This window comes from Oncorhynchus gorbuscha, linkage group LG21 (assembly GCF_021184085.1).
Source record: "Oncorhynchus gorbuscha isolate QuinsamMale2020 ecotype Even-year linkage group LG21, OgorEven_v1.0, whole genome shotgun sequence".
NCBI lineage: Eukaryota > Metazoa > Chordata > Actinopteri > Salmoniformes > Salmonidae > Oncorhynchus > Oncorhynchus gorbuscha.
Window position 1 is genome coordinate 20,763,638 of NC_060193.1, and position 17,038 is coordinate 20,780,675.

The following is a 17,038-nucleotide window of genomic DNA, read 5'->3' on the forward strand; positions in this document are numbered from 1 at the left end:
TCACTTCGTGCATGCACACCATCCCACATGTCAAAAGAGATGAGTGAGTCCAGCTTTTTGTTTTGAAGGACAGAGATGAGCTTGCTGCTCTTTCTGTTACTGTACTGTTGACTGAGAGGGGGAGACAGGAATTTGGGATCTGGGACCCAAGATGACTGCCTGTGATCGGCTGACACCATGGTGTGATAAAGCACCTGGCAACCATGACCCCTAGCAACCAATCGTTTTGGCTAGGGCCAGAGGTGTGAGGGGCCAGTTTACGACCCCTAGCCTGCTAGGCTCCAGAGGGGAGGGGAGCCTACTGCAGGAGTTAGAAAGTTTAAGAGTTTGTCCCTGGGAGAGGGCTCTGAGAATAATATGATGGGCTACATGTCAACAGCAGGGAATTTGTAACAGTCACAATACTCCAGGTGACCCATACCTGGGTAGGTAGGGCTCGTGGCTGTAGCCTGGATACACATCCGACTCTACACTCTGTAAACTAACGGTTACAGTTGAAGAATTTATAAAACCATTGAACTTGTAAGTAATACGATACTTTGTTGGTCTGCATGGCAGTGGTCTGTGTTTCCAATTTTCATGGGCGTGAACAACGCAGAATAAGAGCAACTGACTGACACCACATACAGTAGACTTCCTGCTGAAAACCACACAGTGTGCACAAGGGTTTCAGTCCTATCCGAAGTGCAGTGATGGTGTTGTTTTGAGCTCACAGCAGACCAAAGTGTTCAGATACGTGTGAACAGCTCACTGAGTGCGTGATGCGTGGGTGGGTTTAGCATGGTAACAGTAGGTTGTCTCTTTCAGAAGCCCTCTGCACAAACATTCATACTGTATGTACAGAATGCAAGAGAAAGATTCATTCAATTTCAGTTGGTATCAGTTGTTTAAGTTGTTGACACGGGATGCTGTTGAATGGTCTTGTAAGTAATTGTTTTGAAGGTTTTATTTGTTTGTTGGTTTATGGTTGTCTCACCACTTTGGACAGACCTGGGTTAAATAGTAGACTATTTGTTTTCTCACACTTCCTTTAGGTGCACTTGATTTATCTGGCCTCCATTGCGCCGGTCAAGCTAAACAAGTGTACCTAAAGAATTGTAAAGGAAAAGAACACTATTTTGACCATGTCATTCAACAGTTACAATACTCCAGACGACCAATAGGTCTGTAGTGCAAAGAGCATGTCTTGTCTTGTCATCTACAGTATAAGAGTGAGCAGGGGTGGAGCGTCATGAGTATAAGTGGGGGAAATACCTGTAGAATGAATCAAGTACATTTGAGTCAGTCTTACATTCCCTGTATATAATTTACTAACTCCTGAGAGTACATGGCTGACATGACACCCCAGCTTAACTAATACATTTGACACATTTTGTCTGGTCTGTTTCATTCTCTGGTTAGTGTTGTTCTAATAGGAAGCAATCTATCAGAATGAGGCTCCTCCTCTGTTGGTCTCCTTCTGACAGAGCATCCTGCAATAGTCTTATAAGTCTTGTCTGATTCAGAATGCACTGAAAGTCCTCCCATGACATCAACATAAACCGCCCCCTCCCCCTGAGCCCATATATCTAGAATAAATGTATCACACAGGAGACAGTTCACTCAGAGAGTTCAAATAGGGTTCATCAGCAGTTCGTTGTGGTTTGTAACTGATATATGATAACTAAATATATAGAGTCTGTTTTAAAAGTAGCTGTTTTGCTTTGGATGTAAGCTGTCAGGGCCAACATGATCAAAAAGTTAAGATATTGATAACAACAGTGACACCACATAGACATCCTGCTGAAAACCACATAGAGACACAGAGACACAGAGAGCAGGTAGGAGGGTCCCGTGTGCTTACAGCAGCCAGCAGGCCCTCCCACCAAAACGTAGATACGACCTCATCTTGTGCTTACAGCAGACTGCAAAGTACTTGTGAAACTGTTCACTGTGTGGGGGTGAGTGTTAGTGACATGCTATCAACACACCTAAAAGAGGACAACACGTTAGAGAGAGTTGACTTGAATAGATTGTCTCCCATTTGATGCATGTTATTCCATGATGCTAAAATTGATTCAAAACCTGTAATTGATGTGTAAGCATTTAAATATTACCTTGTCATAGAATCTAACATTTTAAACATTTTGACAACTTCTAAAAGTTCCTGAAACTCTACTGTTGATCCAGTCATGAGGACTTCCGTGTATACTGCTGCTCCCTATTGAAATTTAGTAGAACTGCAATACTTCAATGTCCACATAAAATAAACAGTTGGTAGATTATTTATTAAAACTGCTCTGTTACAGTGTCCACATTGTGATAATTGAACAATTTCAACAATATCAACTGTAATATAGTCAGCTATGTCATGTATTTTTCGTTCAGGCTTTTCTCATGAAGACAGTGAGTTGTGCTCTTAGTGACACGGATGTTTGTGGTTTTGATGCACTGAGATGTGTGAAGACAGTGTGTGTGAGGACTGATGGTCATTGCTGGGGGTTTGCGATGAGTTAAGATGAGTGGCTAATCGATTTTGGGCCGTCAGATTACCACAGAGATCTGATACAGGATAGAGCTTAAAAATAGTTTTAGAAAAGCTTTGTTATATTGAGCATAAGCCGCATATGGTTGTTGCAGACTGAATCTGTGGGGTAAATTGTTGTGGAAATGTAAGGACAGAGGAAAATATGAATGCAAATCACACAATAGCTCATACGACAGCAGATTAATTTAGATTTGATCTAAAATACACAACATTATCAATGTAAATAGGAGTTTGACAGAATACAAGCCATTGTTTTGTACAATAATTACACAGAAAAGCCACAAGGTACACATAAGCATAAAACACAGAGAAAGAAATGCAAGTCTATACAGAGGAAAAGTCTGCGTTTCAGTCTGTGTTTTGGCACCTCACCCCAGAGTACACAGTGTCTCTCTCCATGGTGCTCCTCTGTCTCTGGGTCTTTGGCTTCTTGTAGATGACATTCAGAGCAGCGTAATGGACCGACATCAGTGTGTCATTGTCTTCTTGATCCTAAGAGGAATATCATAGTAAGTAGTAAGTCCCAGCATTAGACAGGCTGAGGTTTCTCTTGGGGAGGTTGTAGACACAGCTCTGTGTAGGAGACCCAGCCTCAGGGCTCTTCTCACACTGATCACTCCTGTCTCCATGAGTGTAAATGATTCCTGGATGGGATTCTTCTGAGCCATGTCTAACCCAATACACGCTGTGTTCTCCTGAACAAGTCTCTGTGTGTATTGTACAGTTCAGAGTCACAGAGTCTCCTGGATGGCCTGACTCAGACACAGGCTGCTGGAGCACAGACATGCTGTTGGACTCTGAACCTGAAGAGAGTGACGGAGTAAGATCATAGTGTAAATTGTGTAAATTGCATTGGCCTGGTATATTCATTCATAAGCAAATTCTAAAGTATATTTCTAATTTGATGGTACAAACCTAAAATCCAAAATTAGAGAAGGAAGTTGACATTTAAAACAGTTCATTCTCCAAATTTGACTTTGCCCACTTTCATAGCACCACAGTAGTATGTAGCTGAGTCCCCTGACTCTGTCTTGGAGATGGTCAGGTTAAAGCTGTCAACTCCTCTCTTCACACTCAGATGTTTAGTCTCAGTAAAGTCCTTGGTAAAGTTGTTAAAGTAAAAAATATCTTAGCCACTTTAAAATGACAATGTCATGAGAAGGGGTTTCTGTCCAAGAGTCTGCTTGAACCAAGCGACATTGGTATTGACATCAGTTGGCCAAAAGCAAGTGATATTCACACCACCTCTATGGTGAGTAACCATCACTGGGTTTAGATGTAGATCTTTAAAGGTCATCTAAATGTGGTCCTTCTGTAGCTCAGTTGGTAGAGCATGGTGCTTGTAACGCCAGGGTAGTGGGTTCGATCCCCGGTACCACCCATACATAGAATGTATGCACACTTGTCTGTAAGTCGCTTTGGATAAAAGCGTCTGCTAAATGGCATATATTATATTATATTATTATTATATATACTAAATAAAAATGTATTACCAGAGTTGGCAAAAAAAAACAGAAATACTGTCCAATGCCTGATCATCATTGTAACGTCAGTCCTTTCTGGACTGTATAGAATGAGGGTCTGACAACGGTCCACCTTTTAAATCGACCTCATCTTTACTAGATGCTGTTCTTCCACTAACCTCATTGCAACTCCCCTCCAAGTCTCCGACCACTACCTTGTATCCTTTTCCCTCTCGCTCTCATCCAACACTTCCCACACTGCCCCTACTCGGATGGTATCGCGCCGTCCCAACCTTCGCTCTCTCTCACCCGCTACTCTCTCCTCTTCCATCCTATCATCTCTTCCCTCTGCTCAAACCTTCTCCAACCTATCTCCTGATTCTGCCTCCTCAACCCTCCTCTCCTCCCTTTCTGCATCCTTTGACTCTCTATGTCCCCTATCTTCCAGGCCGGCTCGGTCCTCCCCTCCCGCTCCGTGGCTTGATGACTCATTGCGAGCTCACAGAACAGGGCTCCGGGCAGCCGAGCGGAAATGGAGGAAAACTCGCCTCCCTGCGGACCTGGCATCCTTTCACTCCCTCCTCTCTACATTTTCCTCCTCTGTCTCTGCTGCTAAAGCCACTTTCTACCACTCTAAATTCCAAGCATCTGCCTCTAACCCTAGGAAGCTCTTTGCCACCTTCTCCTCCCTCCTGAATCCTCCTCCCCCCCCCTCCTCCCTCTCTGCAGATGACTTAGTCAACCATTTTGAAAAGAAGGTCGACGACATCCGATCCTCGTTTGCTAAGTCAAATGACACCGCTGGTTCTGCTCACACTGCCCTACCCTGTGCTCTGACCTCTTTCTCCCCCTCTCTCTCCAGATGAAATCTTGCGTCTTGTGACGGCCGGCCGCCCAACAACCTGCCCGCTCGACCCTATCCCCTCCTCTCTTCTCCAGACCATTTCCGGAGACCTTCTCCCTTACCTCACTTCGCTCATCAACTTATCCCTGACCGCTGGCTACGTCCCTTCCGTCTTCAAGAGAGCGAGAGTTGCACCCCTTCTGAAAAAACCTACACTCGATCCCTCCGATGTCAACAACTACAGACCAGTATCCCTTCTTTCTTTTCTCTCCAAAACTCTTGAACGTGCCGTCCTTGGTCAGCTCTCCCGCTATCTCTCTCAGAATGACCTTCTTGATCCAAATCAGTCAGGTTTCAAGACTAGTCATTCAACTGAGACTGCTCTTCTCTGTATCACGGAGGCGCTCCGCACCGCTAAATCTAACTCTCTCTCCTCTGCTCTCATCCTTCTAGACCTATCGGCTGCCTTCGATACTGTGAACCATCAGATCCTCCTCTCCACCCTCTCCGAGTTGGGCATCTCCGGCGCGGCCCATGCTTGGATTGCGTCCTACCTGACAGGTCGCTCCTACCAGGTGGCGTGGCGAGAATCTGTCTCCTCACCACGCGCTCTCACCACTGGTGTCCCCAGGGCTCTGTTCTAGGCCCTCTCCTATTCTCGCTATACACCAAGTCACTTGGCTCTGTCATAACCTCACATGGTCTCTCCTATCATTGCTATGCAGACGACACACAATTAATCTTCTCCTTTCCCCCTTCTGATGACCAGGTGGCGAATCGCATCTCTGCATGTCTGGCAGACATATCAGTGTGGATGACGGATCACCACCTCAAGCTGAACTTCGGCAAGACGGAGCTGCTCTTCCTCCCGGGGAAGGACTGCCCGTTCCATGATCTCGCCATCACGGTTGACAACTCCATTGTGTCCTCCTCCCAGAGCGCTAAGAACCTTGGCGTGATCCTGGACAACACCCTGTCGTTCTCAACTAACATCAAGGCGGTGGCCCGTTCATGTAGGTTCATGCTCTACAACATCCGCAGAGTACGACCCTGCCTCACACAGGAAGCGGTGCAGGTCCTAATCCAGGCACTTGTCATCTCCCGTCTGGATTACTGCAACTCGCTGTTGGCTGGGCTCCCTGCCTGTGCCATTAAACCCCTACAACTCATCCAGAATGCCGCAGCCCGTCTAGTGTTCAACCTTCCCAAGTTCTCTCACGTCACCCCGCTCCTCCGCTCTCTCCACTGGCTTCCAGTTGAAGCTCGCATCCGCTACAAGACCATGGTGCTTGCCTACGGAGCTGTGAGGAGAACGGCACCTCAGTACCTCCAGGCTCTGATCAGGCCCTACACCCAAATAAGGGCACTGCGTTCATCCACCTCTGGCCTGCTCGCCTCCCTACCACTGAGGAAGTACAGTTCCCGCTCAGCCCAGTCAAAACTGTTCGCTGCTCTGGCTCCCCAATGGTGGAACAAACTCCCTCACGACGCCAGGACAGCGGAGTCAATCACCACCTTCCGGAGACACCTGAAACCCCACCTCTTTAAGGAATACCTAGGATAGGATAAAGTAATCCTTCTCACCCCCCCCTTAAAATATTTAGATGCACTATTGTAAAGTGGTTGTTCCACTGGATGTCATAAGGTGAATGCACCAATTTGTAAGTCGCTCTGGATAAGAGCGTCTGCTAAATGACTTAAATGTAAATGTAAATGTTAAATGATGACACTTTACATAGCCTTTATACAATGTAGGAGGGAACACTGAAACAAGAGATTGTATTGGCTGTGTTAACAGGAATCCATTTTTTTTTGTCGGGTTTACCACAGTTTGAGCAGATTTCTTTTTAAAGAAGACATTGTAAAGCAAGTCAGAGTTATTGTACCAAGACATTAAATAGTGGCTTGATGCGGCTGGTTATTTATTTGGGAAATTAAACTTTCATCAAAGACCAGTTCTCGTTTGATAATTGGACAAACAGTGAATGATCCTATTCCAGTCTCTAGTGCCTATGGTACTGAGCCCATCACAACCCAGCCCAACTCAGAGTTGACATTTTTATATAGTACTTTTTTATTCGGACTAAAATCCAACTCCAAATGGGACCTGATGTGTCTCTACTTGGCAAATCAAATCAAATCAAATGTATTTGTCACATGTAAACAAACAGTGAAAAGCTTACTTACGGGACCTTCCCAACAATGCAGAGAGAAAAAGAGACTGAATAAAAAAATAATAACACAAGGAATAAAAACACAATGGGTAATGATAACTTGGCTATATACACGGGGTACCACTACTGAGTGGATGTGCAGGGATACGAGGTAATTGAAGTAGGTATGTACATACAGGTAGGGATAAAGTGACGAGGCAACAGGATTGATAATAAACAGTGATCACAGCATGTGTGATGAGTCAAAAGAGTTAGTACAAAAAGCATCAAGCAAATACTCTGGGTAGCTATTGGTTAAATATTGAACTAATTATTTAGCAGTATTATTGCTTTGAGGTAGAAGCTGTGCGGGGTCCTGTTGGTTCGAGATTGGGTGCATCGGTACCACTTACCGTGCGGTAGCAGAGAGAACAGTATGACTTGGGTGGGTGGAGTCTTTGACAAAGGCCTTCGTCTGACACCGCCTGATGGCAGGGAGCTCTGCCCTCTTTATTACAGTGTTGGTGTGTGTGGAAAATATTAATTACTTAGTGATGTGGACACCGAGGAACTTGAAGCTCTGAACCTGCTCCACTACAGCCCCGTCATTGCGGATGGGGGCGTGCTCTGCACTTTGTTTCCTATAGTCCACGACCAGCTCCCTTGTCTTGCTGACATTGAGTGAGAGGTTGTTGTCCTGACACCACACTGCCAGGTCTCTGACCTCCCTGTCTCATTGTAATCTGTGATCAAGTCTACAACAGTTGTTTCATATGCATACTTAATGATGGTGTCTTAGTCGTGCGCAGCCACACAGGCATGGGCCAATAAGGAGTACAGGAGGGGACTAATCATGCACCCCTGAGGGGCCCCGGTGTTGAGGTTCAGTGCGGCGGATGTGTTGTTGCCTACCCTCACCACCTAGTGGCAGCCTGTCAGGAAGTACAGGATCGAGTTGCAGAGGGAGGTATTTAATCCCAGGCTCCTTAGCTTAGTAAATGAGCTTGGATGCGCTATGGTGTTGAATACTGAGCTGTAGTCAAGTCAAATGGGGTGGCAGGGTAGCCTAGTGGTTACAGCGTTGGGCTTGTAAACCGACATTTTTGCAAGTTGAAATCCCTGAGCTGACAAGGTACAAATCTGTCGTTCTGAACTGGCAGTTAACACACTGTTCCTAGACCGTCATTGAAAATAAGAATGTCTTCTTAACTGACTTGCCTAGTTAAATAAAGGTAAAAATAAATTAAATTGTACTGGTCACATACACATATGTAGCAGATGTTATTGCGGGGTTTTACGAAATGCTTGTGAACAGCAGTCATAAGACACTGCCTTTTCCAGGTGGGAAAAGACAGTGTTGAGGACATTAGAGATTGCGTCATCTGTGCATCTGTGTATCTTTTGGAGGGGGATTGAAATTGGAGTGGGCCCATGGTGTCTTGGATGATGGTGTTCATGTGAGCCATGACCAGCCTTTCAAAACATTTCATGGTTACAGATTTAAGTGCTATGGGGTGATAGTTATTTAGACAGGTTACTTTGTTGTTCTTGGGCACAGGGACTATGGTGGTCTGCTTGAAAAATGTAGGTATTACAGACTGGGTCAGAGAAAGGTTGAAAATATCAGTGAAGGTTGATCAGCGCATGCTCTCAGTTGGCGTCCTGGTAATTCGTCTTGACCTGCGACCTTGTGAATGTTAACCTGTTTAAAGGATTTTCTCACATCGGCTACGGAGAGCGTGATCAGACAGTCATCCATAACAGCTGGTGCGCTCATGCATGATTTAGTCTAATGCGAGCATATCATTTGTTGCCTACCCTCACCACCTGGGGGCAGCCCATCAGGAAGTGCCGGATCCAGTTGCAGAGGGAGGTGTTTGATCCCAGATTTTTTTTTTTATGGATGAGCTTGGAGGCTGCTATGGTGTTGAATGCTGAGATGTAGTCAATGAACAGCAGTCTCACGTAGGTGTTCCTTTTTGTGCAGGTGGAAAAGGACAGTGTGGAGGGCAGTGTGAAATGCAATCAAGATTGCGTCATCTGTGGATCTGTTGGGGCAGAATGCAAATTGGAGTGGGTCCAGGGCGTTTGGGATGATGGTGTTGATGTGAGCCATGACCAGCATTTCAAAGCATGTCATGGCTACAGATGTATGTACCAAGCAGCGATAGTCATTTAGACAGGTTACCTTGGCGTTCTTGTCCTGTGTGAAGTGAAGAAGATAATAAACAAAAGTGAAATAAACAATCAAATGAACAGTAAATATTACACCCACAGAAGTTCCAAAGGAATAAAGACATTTCAAATGGCATGCAGCTATTGATTCATCTGACCATGAATTGTTGCTAGCTAGACTAGCTAGGCTAGAGTTGAGTTTAATTGAATGCATGATGTACAATGATACTGTATGTTGGACATCGGAGGTTTGGGACACCTACCACACCTACCGCCATCTGCTTTTTAGTACAATAACCATACTTTAGTGGGCTATGTTCAAAAATACTATAAATGTGTTCTATTCAACATCTTCAACACTTTGGAGCTCTTGTAGGACTGCTTCAGTCATAGCGCATCCTTGAGGTATTTGCATGCAGAGTGAATTCATCCATAAACAATAGACCTACTGCTCTAATGTTGAGTGTACAGAGGCAGGTGTCAACCCTCTCTGCAGACTCTCATCTGATGCATTCACTGCAGACGCAACATCCTCGACCTGTAGTCAGTGTCACCTCGCTGGCGTGAACACGGATGGAAAAATCACACCTCATACAAAGATCTCCGTGGTCGAACGTTTCCACTCAACATCTAAACACACTGACATCATGCCTTCGCACATTTGGCTTGAACTTTTTTTTTCTTCGGTACTTTTGTGTTCTCACCTCCTCTGTTACTGTGGCATTAAGGTTTTTTTATGGTTTGCTACCAATGCAGTTTGATTTGCATGCAGATACTTTCTCACTGTGTTTCTAAGGCCTGTGATGAGCCTTGTTTCTTTTTCAATGTCACTATTTCTGCTGGACAGTGATTCTGAGGAGGTTGATAACTAACCCTCAGGTCCAACACTTTCAGACCATAGTTTTCACACTTTTCAGGGACGTAAGACCATGCAGTCTGTTTCCTTATAGATAACAAAACAGCTATCAACCAAATTACAAGTGTGCTTCTGAAATGGCACCCTCTGTGCCCTGGTCAAAAAAACATGCCTCTGGTCAAGGGTAGTGCACTATATAGGGAACAAGGTGCCATTTTGGATGCAAACAAGGTCTCCGTCCTCACCCTCTGCACCAAACCCTCTGTCTGAATCATACACACATTACATTTATATGCAGACCACAACCTGTTGTTGTCATGATATTCATCTGACAATGTTAACAAAATACTTTCTCTTAAATGTAATCTAAAATGTAATCTGTGTAATACAACATTTAAAAAGTAATAATTTATCATGAGAGGGCCATAAACAATCATTAGTAATGCTGCATGCTCCAAGAAAGGTTCAAATATCACCTTTCTGGTGAAAATAGCTATAAATTGCTTCGTCACTTATGAGGACAAAAGCTCAAGAAACAGTAAAAATATGACAAAAATGTGAAAATATGAAATATTGCATGACATATTTTCTATTCAACAAAACTGTATGAGAAAGGCTTGAAAATACTTTCTTAATATAGTATAATTAAATTATAAAACCACTAACTATAGATTTAAACTTCCTTATAACTGTAAAATACATATTTGCATGTTTAATGAATTCCATCTCATACAAATCTTGTCCATCTATGACAAACTGAAAGTGTTTTTTGTTTAAAATATATCCATTATTTTAGATGAATGGCTATAAATCGATCTCTTAATGTGCTATAGTGATGAAACCACTCTCTCCTGCTGCGCTGTGATGTAGGGTTCAGCCAGGAGTTGATTGGCAGTCGGATGAGCAAATTAAATGGTGGGAGGGACATCCCAGGTTTAAGTGGTTTCAGAATTCAGATCCTAAGTCACACAAAAATATACTACTGTGTCCGTGGGAACCAGGGCTATTGCTCAATGCAAGACATTTTGATCTACGGTGTCTACAGGTCAATTTATAAGTGAAAATGTTGGTCGGTCAGAACCGGGACCAGAACCAAGCAGGTCCCCTAAACATGGACTTTTATCACGTGATGTCTGACAAATATTAGAATGCTTTCAATAAAGTATTGAGAGGATACAATAATTAAGGAGACATCTATATACAGTGCCTTCGGAAAGTATTCAGAACCCTTGACTTTATCCACATTTTGTTACGTTACAGCTTTTTCTAAAATGGATATATATTTTTTTCCCTTATCAATCAACAAAACAATACCCCATAATGACAAGAAAAGCAGGTAATTCTTTATTGTTGTTGCTAAATATGACATTTACATAAGTATTCAGACCCTTTTCTCAGTACTATGTTGAAGCAGCTTTGGCAGCAATTACAGCAATGAGTCTTCTTGGGTATGACACTACCAGCTTGGCACACCTGTATTTTGGGAGATTCTCCCATTCTGTTTTGCAGATCATCTCAAACTCTGTCAGGTTGGATGGGGAGCTTTGCTGCAAAGCTATTTTCAGGTCAATGTTCGATATGGTTCAAATCTGGGCTCTGGCTGGGCCACTCAAGGAGATTCAAAGACTTGTCCTGAAGCCACTCCTGCCTTTTCTTGGCTGTGTACTTGTCCTGTTAGAAGGTGAACCTTTGCCCAAGTCTGAGGTCCTGAGCGCTCTGGAGCAGGATTTCATCAAGGATCTCTCTGTACTTTGCTCTGTTCATCTTTGCCTTGATCTTGACTATTCTCTCAGTCCCTGCCGCTGAAAAACATCCCAATAGCATGATGCTGCCACCACCATGCTTCACCGTAGGGATGGTGACAAATTTCCTCCAGATATGACGCTTGGCATTCAGGCCAAAGAGTTCAATCTTGGTTTCATCGGACCAGAGAATCTTGTTTCTCATGGTCTGAGAGTCTTTTGGTGCCTTTTGGCAAACTCCAAGCGGGCTGTCATGTGCCTTTCACTGAGGAGTGGCTTCCGTCTGACCACTCTACCATAAAGACCTGATTGGTGGACTGCTGCATAGATGTATAAGGTTGTCCTTCTAGAGCAGGGGTGTCAAAGTCAAATGGACGGAGGGCCAAATAAAAAATTTAGCTACAAGCCGAGGGCCGGACTGTTCGAATGTTCATTGAAAATTTTTTAAATGACGCATATAGTCTAGTGAACCTAATTGAACCTACTGAAAACCTAACAAATATATTCCAATATGATCAGATAAATAAAGCAATATTTTCTTATGGCTCTGTCAGTAATCTTTAATTTTCAACAGACACAAAAGACAAATTTCCTTTATATAAAAATCCCCATAACATGAACATTAAATGAAAGAAACCGGTATTCAAGGCACCATCAGTAGCCTATATTTTCTATTTTAGCAAAAGTGGGCTAAATTTACTTCAAAGAAAAAAACAATAATAGCAATTTTCTATCATCCACTCAACTGAAATATTTTTAAAATATAATTGGATTGAAATACAATAAAATAAAGTGCAAAAATCTATTAATCAAAAACAACACTTTGTTTAAGGAGAAGTAACATGCAGTGAAAACAAATATTAAACTTTAACTTTTAAACTTGAACTGAGTAAAAACTCTAAATATGTGATTGCACAGTAATGTTCACTTGTTTGAGGTTGAGGGTGATACTTGGTGGTGTCCCATCTTTTCCACAAGTTCATCAATGTTCGGGGTAAGGCTCTGAGCTGAGGAAATCCTCAGAATTGAGTGGAGGTGTTCAGCAGTAAGTCGACTTCTGTGTGATGTTTTGTTCAAGTTCATCAAAGAAAACAGTTGTTCACACAGGTATGTGCTGCCAAACATAGACAACGTTTGAGCAGCCTGGATGCGCAGCTGGGGCATTGTGTCGGGGAGGAAACGGGCGAACTCCGCAGCACCCACTGCCGCATATTTTGCCCTCAGTGCATCATTGCATTGGAGGTCAATCAACTCCATTTGGAGGTTTGGTGGTGAGCTTTCCACGTCAACAGCAAATGGGTTACCGAGCAGTTCCAACCTGCTTTTTTGTGCTTCAAAGTCAGCAAATCGGCGTCGAAAGTCAGCGGCAAGCATACCTATTTTATCAGCCAACTGTGCGCTCGGGAACGCACTGGTAGAGAGCTTCTCTTTCATGGTCTGGCAGCTGGGAAAGTGGCTCAAATTTTCTTTCCGCATCTGCATCTCCCACAGAGTCAGTTTGGTTTTAAATGCCTTCACTGTACTGTACATATCAGAGATGACACGATCCCGACCCTGCAGCTGCAAGTTCATTGCATTCAGATGACTCGTAATGTCACACAGAAAAGCCATTTCACACAGAAACATTTCGTCTCGGAGTTGTGTTGTGTCTTTCCCTTTGCTGTCCAAGAACAGACAAATCTCCTCACGAAGCTCGAAACATCTTTGAAGCACCTTTCCCTGGCTTAGCCATCGCACCTCTGTGTGATAAGGCAAATCACCATGCTCCGTTTCTAACTCCGTCAGAAATGCCTTGAACTGGCGGTGATTCAAACCTTTGGCTCTGATAAAGTTAACTGTGCGCGTGATGATGCTCATTACATGCTCCATTTTCAAGGCTTTACCGCACAACGCTTCCTGGTGTATGATACAATGATAAGCTGTCAGCTCACCTGTCGCGTTTTCCTCTTGCATCTTTTCCGTATCTTCGCCACCAGTCCGCTCCTGTGTCCACACATCGCAGGTGCTCCGTCGGTTGTCAAACCCACGAGTTTTTCCCAAGGCAGCTCCATCTCATTTACACATCTTGACACCTCTTCATACAAATCATGCCCCGTAGTTGTGCCATGCATAGGACGTAAAGCCAAAAACTCCTCTGTCACGCTTAGGCTGGAGTCCACTCCGCGGATGAAAATTGACAACTGGGCAATGTCAGAAATGTCGGTGCTCTCATCCACAGCCAAGGAATATGCAATGAAATCTTTTCCCTTTTTCACAAGCTGCTCTTTTAGATTGATGGACAACTGGTCTACTCTCTCGGCAATGGTGTTTCTGCTCAGACTCACATTTAAAAAGAGTTGCCTTTTTCTGGGCAAACTTCGTCACAAACTTTAATCATGCAGTTTTTGATGAAATCCCCCTCCGTAAATGGCCGGGCTGATTTAGCGATCTCTTCTGCCAAAATAAAACTGGCCTTGACAGCAGCCTGGCCTTGTGATTTGGCTTTTTTGAACAGAGCCTGTCGAGATTTGAGGCCTCGTTTTAATTCCTCTGCCTTTTGTAGCCTTTGTTCCATGTCCATATTCTTGTTGTTGTCCGCGTGTTTCGTTTCATAATGTCGTCTCAGATTATACTCTTTCAGTACCGCCACACTTTCTCCACACAGAAGACACACAGGTTTTCCAGCTACCTCCGTGAACAAATACTCCGACTCCCACCTTGTTTGAAACCCCGGTTCTCAGTGTCCACCTTCCGTTTTGCCATTTTTGATGGGTATCTGAAAGTTAATTTTACTGTGATGCTGACAACTGCTGTGCCAATAAATATTGAAATGAAGCAGCCTACTGCTCGGTGCGTCACCGTTGCATTGTGGGAAATGTAGTATTGGTGCGTGTAAAAGATCTGCGGGCTGCCGGCTTGCTGCGGTCTGCGGGCCGGTTCTAATAATAAATCAAGATCATCCCAGGGGCCGTAAAAAACCTTCTCGCGGGCCGGATGTGGCCCGCGGGCCTTGACTCTGACATATGTGTTCTAGAGGGTTCTCTCATCTGCACAGAGTAACTCTAGCGCTCTGTCAGAGTGACCATCGAGTTCTTGGTGAATTCCTGACCAAGTCCCTTCTCGCCCCGATTGCTCAGTTTGGCTGGGTGGCAAGCTCCGGGAAGGGTCTTGATGGTTCCAAACTTCTTCCATTTAAGAATTATGGAGGCCACTGTGTTCTTGGGGAAATTAAATGCTGCAGAAATGTTTTGGTGCCTCAACTTAATCCTGTCTCGGAGCCCTATGGACAATTCCTTTGACCTCATGGCTTGGTTTTTGCTCTGACATGCACTGTCAACTGTGGAATCTGATATAGACAGGTGTGTGCCTTTTCAAATCATGTTCAATCATTTGAATTTACCACAGGTGGACTCCAATCAAGTTGTAGAAACATCTCAAGGATGATCAATGGAAACAGGATGCACCTGTGCTCAATTTAGAGTCTCATAGCAAAGGATCTGAATACTTATGTAAATAAGGTATTTCTGTCTTTTAAATTTTTATAAGAGGGTAATGTTGAGTGAAGGAGTCTTTGTTGCGAAATAGTAAGCCGATTCTAGATTTAATTTTGGATTTGAGATGTTTAATATCAGTCTGGAAGGAGAGTTTACAGTCTAGCCAGACACCTAGGTATTTGTAGTTGTCGACATATTCTAAGTTAGAACCATCCAGAGTAGGGCCAGTCGGGCCAGTCGGGCGGGCGGGTGGCGATCGGTTGAGGAGCATGCATTTAGTTTTACTAGTGTTTAAGAGCAGTCGGATGTCACGGAAGGAGTGTTGTATGGCATTGAAGCTCGTTTGGAGGTTTGTTAACTTCTTCGGGCTAGGGGGCAGTATTCGAATGAGGTGAATGAGGTGCCCAAAGTAAACTGCCTGTAACTCAAGCCCAGAAGCTAGGATATGCATATAATTGGTAGTATTGGATAGATAACACTCTAAAACACTCCAAAATAATGTCTGTAAATATAACAGAACTGATATTGCAGGCGAAAAACCGAGGACAATCCATCCAGAATTTATTTTCAGCTCACCCTTGATTACTATGGCTGTCAATGGGAATATGAAAGGAAATCCTCCCAGATTGCAGTTCCAATGGTTTCCACTAGATGTCAACAGTCTTTAGAAAGAGTTTCAGACTTGTTTTTGGAAAAATGAGCTAGAATTTGAAGTTTTAGTACGTGTCTCCCATTTTGGCTGTAGTGTTTGTTGCGCTTTCCGGTGAGTGCGCGTACTTTGTTATTTATCTCCGGTAATGGTCTCCGGTATTCTCCGTCTTAAATTTAATAATTTATTTACGTATTAGGGTACCTGAGGATTTAACGTTTGATATGTTTGGAAGAAGTTTATCTGTAACTTACGGTATTCATTTGTATGCATTTTGAATTACTGAATCTAGTGCGCCAATGAAACAGACTTCTTTGGGACATAACGAAGGACTTTAGCAAACAAAAGGACCATTTGTTACGTAGCTGGGACCCTTGTGATTGCAACCAGTTGAAGATCTTCAAAGGTAAATAATTTATTTTCTGACTTTCGTTATGCCTCTGCTTGGTTGGAAATTGTATGTAATGCTTTTGTGTGCGGGGTGCGGTCCTCAGATAATCACATGGTGTGATTTTGCCATAAAGCCTTTTTGAAATCTCACAACACGGCTGGATTAACAAGAAGTTAAGCTTTTAAATGATGTATGATACTTGTATTTTCATGAATGTTTAATATTACAATTTCTGTAATTTGAATTTAGACCTCTGCAATTTCACGGGATGTTGGCCAGGTGGGACGGTAGCGTCCCAATGATCCGTAAGAAGTTAACACAGTGTCCAAAGAAGGGCCAGATGTATACAGAAAGGTGTCATCTGCGTAGAGGTGGGTAAAGGAATCACACTCAGCAAGAGCGACATCATTGATATATACAGAGAAAAGAGTCGGCCCGAGAATTGAACCCTGTGGTACCCCCATAGAGACTGCCAGAGGTCCGAACAACAGGCCCTCTATTTTGACACACTGCTCTATCTGAGAGTAGTTGGTGAACCAGGCAAGGCAGTCATTTGAGAAACCAAGGCTGTTGAGTCTGCTGATAAGATTTTGGTGATTGACAGAGTCGAAAGCATTGGCAAGGACGATGTAGACGGCTGCACATTACTGTATTTTATCAATGGCGGTTATGAAATCGTTTAGTACCTTGAGCGTGGCTGAGATTGCACCCGTGACCAGCTCAAAAACCAGATTGCACAGCGGAGAGGTTGGGTGGGATTCGAAG

General features: G+C 43.7%; 1 pseudogene; it reads right to left on the minus strand.

The window, feature by feature from the left end:
- Positions 1-3,031: 3,031 nt before the first annotated feature.
- LOC124008925 lies at positions 3,032-3,791 on the minus strand (annotated as a pseudogene).
- Positions 3,792-17,038: the final 13,247 nt, after the last annotated feature.